Consider the following 11212-nt stretch of genomic DNA (forward strand, 5'->3'; position numbering starts at 1 on the left):
AATGTATACATGAAGGTATTCTCACAATTCCTGATTCTCTTTCATTTTTACCAGTGTAAACCAGAGGTCCACAGCAAGTGCAAAACAGTCAAGATTGCAAAAATCAACAGTGATCTTTCTAAAGTGGTGATTCTCAACCAGGGTGTCATGGCACCCTTGAGCGCCTTGAGATCCTTTCAAGGGTGCCATGCAATGTTAGCACTGGTAGGTATGAAAACATGAGTCACAAGATAAACCCAATGATTTCCAACAGAAATTCAGAGTGTTAAAAACACCCACACCTGTTGTGATCTTTTGAGTTCTCTTCAACAGAAAAAAAACCCTTCTTTATTATAGTTTTCACTCATATTTTCTGAGTATGGAAATAAGAGGCAGCATTTTCAGAGGGATGCCTCCAGTTGAGAAAGGCTGAAAACCACCAGTCTAGAGAGTAACTAGTAGAGGTGTAGCTGGGCAGCCACTGATTGATACGCAGGGCAGCGCTGACTGCCAGTGTTGATTGCAGTGGCATGATCAACCGCTGCCGCAGCTGCAGCTATTTTTGCACCACCACTGCACAGATGCTGCTGCTGCCCTGGTCCCCTCACTCCCACCCTTATTACACTAGTGATCACTAGTGAGCACTGAGAATTGGTGCTCCCCATCTCAAAGACCTGTTCTCTCTCACTCCAATTGTCTCAAACTGAAAATTAAGTAGTAAAATCAGATTCTAGCGCTGAATCACAGATTCCCAACATACCAGTCAGCCAGTAAACTACCCTACTATCCCAGAATACAATTTTATTACTAGTTTGAGATTGGATAAAGATGTCAGCAGTCATCTAGACTTACTACTGCTGAGAATCTGACAGTGTTTCTATTTAAAAATCCTGCATTCCAGATGTATACAACATAAAAAATTGAAACTTCTTATGCATACCACTTCCTTCCCAGTAGAGACCGTCTCTTTTCCATTTGTACATAGTTCAGCAGAATGACAGCTCCCAATCCCAAATAAACTATAATATCAAACCTTGTTGAGAGGGTTGCACTTTTCAGTTCCCTGTTAGAGGCAATTCCTTAGAGCGCAGTTGTTCTATTCTCTCGTGTCTTGAGGCCAAACATAGAATAACAGTCTGCTGATCATAGGAGATGGATGATCTCAGGACTAAGATAACAGGCTGCAAATCAGGAGACTGGCTTTGAGTCTGACCCCCTGCCCTGGGCAGGAAAAAGCTCTGGGGTCAGATGAATTTTGAATTTCTTTAATCCAATTTTCCTTAACTTCTTGCCCTTAGCATTTTGCAAAATAGAGGAACACTAATTTTGGAACTCATAAGTGTGTTGTAAAGCTTAATGCAAGAGGTAAGGGTAGTATTTTTTTTACTGGACCAATTATATAGCTGGAACAACTAATGTGAAGTTCAGTTAATTAATATGTTTAAAGAGCATTTTGAAAGTTCTTTAAGTGAAGTGCTTACAATAGTTTTATCTAGACCAGTGGTTCTCAACCTTTTTTAGACTTGAGGTACCCCTCTGTAACTTTTGCAGATTGAACATCATCCAATTAAAAAATGAATTTATTACAGTGTTTACCTTTTAACAGAGGGGCTGGGCAGTGGAGGCAGGGCAGAAGCCAAGCAGGGACAAGCCTCAGCTTGTACACATCTCCCCAAACCCACATATCTCCTCACACCTCATGGCACCCTTGAAAAGATCTTGTGGCACACCAGTGATTCTCACCCCTGGTTGAGAACCACTCATCTAGGCAGCATACTTTAGCCTAATGAGAACATCACAGAAGACTTTGTCAAAAGCTTAGCTAAAGTCAAGCTACATCATATCCACTGCTCTCCCCCACCCACTGAGACCATCACCTTGTAGATTATTGAAATGGAAGATATCCAATAGGATTGCAACAGAAACAACTTCTATACAGCCAATTAGTATCAGCATCTAAACTTTCACAATCCTTTCCTTCTGCATATTGGGGAATTCCTGCACAAGTTCCATAGCAGCTGTTACAGAGGAAGTCAAGATAAAATAACCAAAGGTTACAGTCATTTTAGATAAAGCTGCATTTTATTTATGCGTCAAACTGTTTTATCTTTGAGTTATAGTGTCCTCAGAAACTAATTCAAATTGTCAAGTCACTCTTAAAATAGATGTCAGTAGTACAGCATTTGGTACTTGACAAAGTTACAGAATACCCATGAACTGTAGCCACAAGCTCTTGATTTGTACCTGACGGGGTCCTAAGAGCACAGACTTCACTGCATAATTAGGACTTCAAAAAAGATCTTCCCTACTACTAAAGTGAACTTCTCTTCACCTCTAACTGGATATTGTAATTCCACATCATTTCATGCATTAGGTTCTTAATCCCAGAAGTAGGTGTTATTGTGGAAAAGTTCTTGTAAGTAGTCTGACATTTCTTCCTAAAGGAGGCAAGAGGTGCAACTGTTCAGCTATGGAAGCGTTCTGTAAAAGGCCACTCTACAAGAAGGCCATGTCTGCTTCCCTCCTCCATAAGTCTCACACTTCTTCAAACAGTACCATCATTCCTAAAGTATACAGATGCTGCAACAGTGCCATAACCAGAAAAAGATTGAAACAACTCCATTGAAGTGGGGGAGGAATCAGCCCAAGAGCCTTAACTAGTACAATCAAGGTGGCAGTGTAGTGAAAAGGGAATGAGGGAAATGTATAAACAGATATGAACTGTAATTTGCACATAGAGTGGCACCAGTACACAGTCCAATATCAGATCAACACCAATACAAAGATAATTTACTGTATCAGAAATCAGCCTGATGTGGCCAATAATTTGGCTGATAAATGCTTGTGCACATGCGCAGCTGCAGGGCAGCACACAGGTGAGGAGCACAGCCCAGCAGCATGGAGAGGTGAGTGCAACTATTAAGTTTGTTGAGGTGGATGTGGAGGAGGGAGGGAAGGGGCACGGGGGGTGGGGGGGTGCAAATCAACACCCCCTGCGGTGAGGGAGGGAGTGGGGCTGGGACAGGGGTAGGCACTGCCCAGCCATGGTGGGCAGAGTACAGGACAGAGCCATGGCTCATCTTGGGGGCAGCACCCACCACTGTCCACATGCCAGGAGGGCATGGGAGGGGTGGGGGGTACCCCCAGGTCTGAACAGGGTAGGTCAAGGCAGGCTGCAGGTGCAGGCTGGGGCCGGGAGCTGGGCCAGGCTCTTCCCAGCAGGGGGGGCTGGGCTGGGCTGCATTCGGGGCAGGCAGAAGCAGGGGGGTTACTGGGGGACTGCAGCCAACCCAAAGTTTCACCACAGCCCCTTCCCAGTGTTGCTGCCATCTGCCCCAAGCACATCCTGGCCCAGCCTCGTCTCACCAGGAAGAGCCCAGTGCAGCCCCCAGCCTGTCCACCCCATGCAAATCCAGGGGCACACACTCCCCCTCCCTGCACCCCCCGAATAAGCTACGGCTCTGTCCCATTCCCCACCCTGCCCCAGCTGGACAGCGCCTACTCCAGCCCCTGCTCCACTCCCTCCCTAACTGTGGAGGTGTTGATCTGCCTGGCCATGTCCCTTCCCTGCCCCCCTCCCCATCCACCACCACAGACTTACCAGCTGCACACAGATGTATTGAAAATCAGATCTGTATCAGCCAGTATGCCTCCTTAAAAATCAGCTATTGGTATCAGCCCCCAAAATCTCTACTGGTGCACCCCTAGCACATACCAAGTAATATGTATTATTTAAAGTCACTTTAAATTATTTAAAACAGTTACACAAAAAGCAGCACCCAGAACTGTTTCTGTCTTTCATATTTACCTATTTACAAATGAAAAATGAAGTTATGATTCCTACCCCAACCAAACCTCTTACTTATAAACCTAACCTGATATATTCAAGTGACTCTGTTCTTTCATTGGCTCATGCTGAATGAACAATAAAAACACACTGCTTCAGCAAGTGACAAAAAGTCCCATTTTAGTTAGTAAAGTAATTAGAAAACTCTCAGTCCCCCCAGGAAGCAGATATTGAGTAAGGAGAGATCATTTTTAGAAAGTCATATTTCTAATCACAAATGCACCTTGATATTCACAATGAAACAGAGTTTCATTGGGAGGTGTGGGGGGAGGGGGGGGGGACAATGGCCAGAAGCAGCTGCTCCCCTTTCCCACTCCCCAGATGAGCCACCGGCTCTGTCCCACACCTTGTCCTACCCCAGCTGTGTAGTACCTGCCCCTGCCCCAGGCCCTTGCCCCTCACTGCCCAAAACATCAGCTATAGCACATGGACTGGATTCCTCAGCCACCTTAAAACTGACCAGTAATCTCCCTCTCTTCCCCTCCCCCCCAGCAGACATCATCCCTGTATGGAGGGATAGCCATAAAAAAAAGAGAAATATCAATGTCAGTCTTCAGCATATCCACAAATACACAGAACAAAAAAATTAATAAGGGAATCCCCATTCACCTCCAGATACCGACCGGTAATTTAATTTAACATAGCTTCTAGCATACTGATGTATGTCTAAGACAATCTGATGTTTTCTCCTGGCTTTACAATCTATGCATAATGCTGTTTTTCTGGTGCTTAAATGCCAGCAGATTTTACACAAATATATTTTTGTGCAGGTTTCAGAAAAATGAAAGTAAATTTGCTGAGAAGACAAGAGAATAATGAATCATTTTTTAAAGTGTATATCCAGGCAAACTTAAGCAGTTAACACTGTTTCCCCTTAAAGTCACCTAATCCTACCACAAACTAATTTGGGTAGTGTTAAAATAATAGATAAAAGTATATGAATTAAGATTTGGGTATTTACCAAACTATCAAGGGTGTGCCATTAGAACAGTAATGAGCTAAAGGTTAGCTTAAGTAAAACATATACACACATATTCATTTTCATAAAAAGTTATATATTACACTCAAGTTATATACGATATAAACTTAATTAATTTGAGTTCCCCATGATGTGTTTGTCAGTGTTAGCAAACCAACAATAGCCTGCCAGAGCAACAGATATATTTACACAAACATTATTACTGTATTCTTGCATCTCCAAACAAGTATTCAGGTTGTTTGGGGTTATAATACAATGTAATCTAAGAGACAGAAGGGAACTCCCTAATAACTGCTGCTGCTGCCTCCTTTCTAATTCCCTCCACCACTGAATCCAAGCAAATCAAGAGATTTTGAAAATTTTAATCCAGAAGGAAGTGGAAACTTCAGGCGCCTGGTGTATTTTACCCATCAGAAAAAAACGCTCATGTTTCCTTATGATGTTATTAAGTGACTCAGAGTTGCATGAAGTTTATAATTATTCCTCAGGATTTTGTGCAGTCCTGAATCTACCCTGTCCAGGATGGGTGATAAGACAAGATGTAGAATCATCTCCAGTTTACTTAAAAATGGTTTAAGCCAAGACAAATGTGCCACCATAATTGAATTTAAGAATTATCTCTTGGCTAATCTTTTTGTGCTATCAATAAGCCTCTTAGCGGGATAGAAATCAGTAAGCTAACTGTAGGACATGGATGCTTTTTGTACCTCTATCAAAACATTACAATAAAATGGGGAACACTCATTAACAAATTAAAAGGTCAAATAACATGGGAACAGCTTTTACCAAATATTTATTTATTACCTATGTGATAAAAGTTATGCAATCCAAGCCTTCCTATATGAGCAATTTGCCAGACATATTCTATGCCCTCAGAGGAAAAATATCTGGGGTCAAAGCACAGATCTGATTTAAAGAAAAAAAAAAGCTTATATGCTAAGCAAAGTACACACTCCATATTCATCCTTTTTTGCAAGAGGCAAAAGAAATTGAACTACTATTACTTCTGAAGTGGTATTACTATGCCTAAGGAACTTATTAAGTCAATTAGTAAGCAGAAAGGTTTTGTACCAGATGCTACTTAATATTCTTAGGGGTACATGCATTAACAGAAAGTTCATTCTGAAGATTGTATTTCCCTTCTAATACCCTTGATCCTTCCGTTGGACCCAGACAGACCAACACTCATTGTCAGTACAGAGCTCCAGTGATATAAAAGGTCTCTTCCTGAGGATCAAATTACAGAACTGCAACCCCAAGTTTTACCATCAAAGCACGGACATTTTTAAGTTCAATAGATAGTTTAGATTTCTCCTATAAAGAAGTGAAGAGTATTATTGTATGAGTTTTTTTTAGGTAAGATACTAAACAACTTAGCAGATATTATAACTGGAAAGTAGCTGTTCAATCTGTTAGATTGTTTACACTTTCTTTGAAAGATTTTTAGTTTACAGTTTCTATCCAAACCTTTTTTTATTCCAGGAATCAATAAGCAATAACACATCTATGACAGTGATTTTATTTCTTTATATCAACAAGCATTGTTACCAATATAAGTGGTCACTTAAAAACCATACCAAGGTGCCACTCGTCTACTTGTGCACATGTGCATGGCACCACTGCTATAAGAGTTAGCAAGTTAAAAACATACGACTTCTAATTTCATGTGAAAAATCAAAGTGGCAAGACGTATTTTATATATCCCTTTTAACTCTGCAAGGAACTGTTGTGAAGATAGACAATACAAATTTCTCATTTGCATAACTGTACTGAAGTCAATGGAGTGACGAATTTTGAAGTGTTCAGACATTTATTAAAGGAGACACTGACTTACAGTAAAATGAAAGAGCCAAGCTATTTTTCCAAGCACATACCAGGATCTGGATAAGTATGAAGAGATCAGCTATAGAAATGTAGTTACAAAAATAATGCCCATGACCATGTTAACTCTCTGACAGATTTTCTACCGCTGCACTCCTGCTCTTTAAGCAGATAAGTGCTCAAATGGCAGCTAAATGACAGACATTTTTCTACCGCCAACTCTTTATACAGTATCACTCAAACCATTAGCACCACTGGCAAAACTTGACCAAAAATAAGTAATTTCCTGAAGAGTGTTAATGTAGATATACAAAAGAATTGGATATTTTAAAACAGGAGGTGAGCCAGAGAGAGAATGTGAGAATACTTTCCCCCTTTTTGCTGCCTTTCCTTTGCTCCCTGGAAGAGAATTAAAGAACACCGGGTGCAAGGTTTCCTTTTTTAACCTTTTCTCCTTTTTGCTTCCTCACAAGCAACAGTTGATCTATTCCAATACTGAGCTGCACTTAAGGTTAGATTTTTTCCAAAGGACTCAGTGCCAGCTGTTCCCATTCTGACCATTTAAGTGCTTAAATGGCAGCTGAGCTATTTTGAAAAGTCCAGCCTTTAGTTTATCTGCCATGTACTCTGCACTGAGAAGTTTCAGCACTATCCCCCACTATTCCCCTTCTAGTAATGATCTATTCCTGAATTCATTTTAAAGTTCAAATCTTACTCTCATATCCCAGAGGCAAGCAAGATAGCAAGGCAGCATGCAAAACAGCCACACCAGAGAAAAAAGAAGAGTAACATCAGACTAAGTGACATCGGGTAAGAGAGCAGCAGTAGATGGCCTACTAGGAGTGGAGTATGGAAAACCAGTTAAGGTGCAAGAAGCAGCAGGGTAGGAAGTGAAGAGAGCAAAAGTAATAGGTTGTCTTATTCTTGATTTTGCTCCCTTCTATGCCAAACAGTGATTTCACTTTTGCTTTAGTGGAACACAGGAGTGCACTTCCATGAATACTGGATAAGTAGGCAATTCACCTCAGTGTTTTAACACAATGTAAGTTCCACCTTTACTGCCTTTTGCTTACATTGTAACAAACTTCAAAATATGCATATAATTCTTAAGGGTGTAGCATCTTTCAGCCCCACTGTCTACTTGGTAACCTAAGTATACTTTGCGTAACTACTCCAGAACTGGGGAAGGGAAAGCAGCTATCAAAGGGCTGCCATTGTAGGCCTTGAAAATCATGGAAACTAAGCAGACAAGAAACTGACATTGCCCCTTGTTTTCAGGGATTTAAATAGCAGTTCTGCAATCTACTCATGCCCATTATTTTCAAGCCTTCTAATGACAACCGCCAAACTGACTATTAGAAGTTTTGAAGATTAGTGGAACTATTCAGCTAATACTAAAGCACTGGCAGTGCTATATAGTTAATAAGCACTGTTTATAATAGGTCTAAGTACATACACTAGGAAGTGCATGGTCTTTTTTCCAGTTCAGAGGTTACGAGTGGGGTACATGGTACTCAGATTCTTTCCCATCAATCAAATCCTGTCTGGATTTCCACCAACATGGAGGGTCACGCTCTATTAACAAGGTAACAAATTAAGACCCTGTTAAGATGTACAAAAGAAACTCACATTGCACTTCCTGCTGCCTCAGTATTTGCAACACCAGATTAAGCTAGCTTTACTTTGCAGAGGTACTAAGACGCTGCAGCACCTACCACCTTCCGTAGGAGTTGTGAGCACTGAACATATATGAAAGTCAGACCGAACTACAGAAAGAAAACATCTACTTGCATGTGTGGTCAGATGTGATTTGGACCCTTTTAGGCACACTGCTGTTTATCATACTATCCAGAGGAGCATCAGAACCACCCTACCAACCCCAATTGTTCAAGCAGGTCCACAAGTCCTCTGCTACCTCCACAGATTTCCTCAGTTGCAATCTGTGTGCGCTGTCAAAAACATCTGTACAACTACAAGGGCTACATTTTTTTTCAAAGAAAAAGTTAAACGGACATGTAAATCCTGCCCACATGTGGGAGAGAGCCTAGACTTGTTTCAACCTGCTAACTCATGTGATAGCAACAAACTTCCCTGTCTTTGCTACAGTTTCACCTGAAGTTAAGAGGTGCCCCAGTTAAGATACACAACTACCACATTAAAACACATACTGCTAGCACAATTTCAGCATAGGTTTCTTGTTAAATACAGAGATTTGTTTTGTTGTATCCAAATCAGGTTACAGGTGACCTGAGGGAAGATGTGGGATGACATAGTTCCTAGGGGAGACATCCCATCCCCTCACATTACTTGGGGAAACGCTGAAAAAGTCATTTTTAAACACAACCCAGGTCCAGCACAGCCAGGAGAAGAGGAACGATTGATATTACCAAAACAGTTAAGAATACAAGGACATAGGAACTGCCACTTACTGGGTCAGACCACAGATCCATCTTGCCCCATATCCTGCATCACACAGCTTGTTTTCTCATTAGTTATCTCCCAAAAATCAATTAACACATACCCAATAGCCCCCTCTAATAACAGGGAGGGCTAACTGTTACTGTGTGTGTTAAGGCCACATTAACCCTATGCATCAAACTGGCCTGTGTCACACAATGCCAGCAGGGATGCTAAAAGGCTGAACAGGTCATGACCAGGGTTTTTTCCCCCACTGCTATTTCTTTCTCACTTGCAGCCTCCAGCATTTGTCCAGTAAGTTCCAATTCAGAGGTTGTACTCTTAACTCTGACACTCAATAGCTATTGATGTCCCTTTCCTCCAAAAATTTGTAGAAACCATTTTTTAATCTGGCTAGACTGTCAGCTTCCACAATATCTGGTGGCATAGGCAACATGTTGTGGGGGCACATGCCCCCTCCCCCCTGACGAGCCACTGCCAAAGCCGCCGCTGGCTTCTGCTGGTCACCTGCACCCCCCTCGCTGCCGACGCGGCTGCCAGCATCTGTGGGGGGTCCCCGCTCACCGCCATGGAGACTCCCCAGTCTTGGGAGGTACCAGTCATTCATGTCTGGTGGGAACGAGCTCCACACTTCAATTACATACCGTGTGAAAAAGAACATCCTTTCATTTGTTTTCAACTTCCTCCCTACTAGTTTCATTTTATGACCCACTACTTCTTGGACTATGAGAGAGTCAATAACAAATCCCCATTTACTTTCTCTTTGCCATTTAGCCTTTTGTCATATCTCCCCCTTAAGCCTGTCTCTTCTGAAAAAGACTAGGCCTCTCTTCAGTCTTTCCTCATATGGAAGCCCCTCCATCCTGCTAATTATCCTTCTCTAGGCCCGGGCAACAAACTGGTTGCACGACAGTCTCAACACACAACGGTGCTTTCACCGGATTAGATTCCTAAATTTGGCTGCATGGACAATTCTAAAGGAGACAGCAAGGGGCACAAGAGGGGTTTAATCCCCCAACCTCATGAGCATGGATGCGTGGTAAGGAAGGGAAAGAGTTGAGCTTCCAACCCTTTCACTGACACTCCAGTTTCTCCAGGACATCTCCCTGTCTCTGTTTCTTCCCTCCCTCTGAGAATAAGCTTCCCTCAGCAAAGCATGTGGAGGGTTTTTGATTTTTTTCCTCAGAGCCTCACCTCAAATGAAACCAAACCAGGGTTATAACACCCTACCCTCTTCTTCTAATCAGCCTTGCTGGCAGGGGCACAACTGACCCCATCGGGCTCCCAAACACGTGCCAGCTCGGGTCCTGAATAGTGACCTGGCTCACAGCAAATAAATAATCCAGGCTGGAAAAGGGGGGGAGGGGGCATGTTTAATATTTAAAAGCTCCGTTGGTGGCAGAGGCTGGAGACAAAGGCAGATCTACCTCCCTCGCCAGCTCAGGCCCAGCTTGGGGATGGGATAGGATCACGCCCCCTTCCATGCCCCTGTGAAGGTCGCCCAGGTGTTACGGGAGTAAGCAAGAGCCCGGGTCTTCCTAGGATCCCCCGGGAGCAGCGGGAAGCCCCAACTGCTCCCGGCCCCAAGCCCCGGGAGGCCGGGCACTCACTCACCGGGCTCGGAGGTGCAGCGCGGGCCAGAGCCGGATCCCGCTGCTCAGGCGCCGCCGGGCCGGGGAGCAAGGGCGCCGGCGCGGCGGCGGCTGCTGCTGCTAGCGGCTTCCTCCCGCCCGCCCCGCCCCGCCCAGGCCGCACGTGGGGGAAGCCCGCGCGCCACAGGCACCAGGGGAGAAGCTCCGGCCCGGCCACCCGCCCGCAGCAGGTCCCTGGAAGGCGGGCTCGGGGCAGGCGCTCAGCGCTGCGGCGGTGGCGGCTCTGCTCTGGCTCTCCCCGCCGGGCTCTGGGCCGGTGCCTGCGCCGCAGCCCCTCCCCGCCCATGACCTCATCTCCCTCCCCCGGCCGGCCGCGGGGGGCGGGCGCCGGGACTGGCTGGGCACCCGGGCTGCCGCAGGCCGCCTCACGCGCCTCCTCTCTGGACCGGCAAACCCTGGGGCCTCGGCGCAGGCAGCCCTAAAACGTTTGGATAGGGAAGAGCCCGCCTGGGGCAGGGGGTGGACTGTACCTCCAAGGTCCCCTTCCAGCCCGGCTCCTCTAGGACTCTGTGCCAC

At 44.4% G+C, this 11212-nt stretch overlaps 1 protein-coding gene across 9 annotated transcripts in view; it reads right to left on the reverse strand.

The window, feature by feature from the left end:
* The window catches only part of TRAK1 (trafficking kinesin protein 1), a 188845-nt gene extending 177886 nt beyond the window's left edge, over positions 1-10959 (reverse strand). For 8 of the 9 annotated variants that reach the window (XM_090050378.1, XM_090050377.1, XM_090050375.1 and 5 more), the window contains exon 1: positions 10659-10959. The gene's annotated coding sequence lies outside the window, so the exon portion shown is untranslated. The remainder of the gene's footprint in view (positions 1-10658) is intronic. The other variant, XM_090050372.1, reaches the window with a different exon arrangement.
* Positions 10960-11212: the final 253 nt, after the last annotated feature.

The sequence above is a fragment of the Crocodylus siamensis genome, chromosome 5, assembly GCF_052110815.1.
Source record: "Crocodylus siamensis isolate JL-2025a chromosome 5, ASM5211081v1, whole genome shotgun sequence".
In the NCBI taxonomy this organism is placed as follows: domain Eukaryota; kingdom Metazoa; phylum Chordata; order Crocodylia; family Crocodylidae; genus Crocodylus; species Crocodylus siamensis.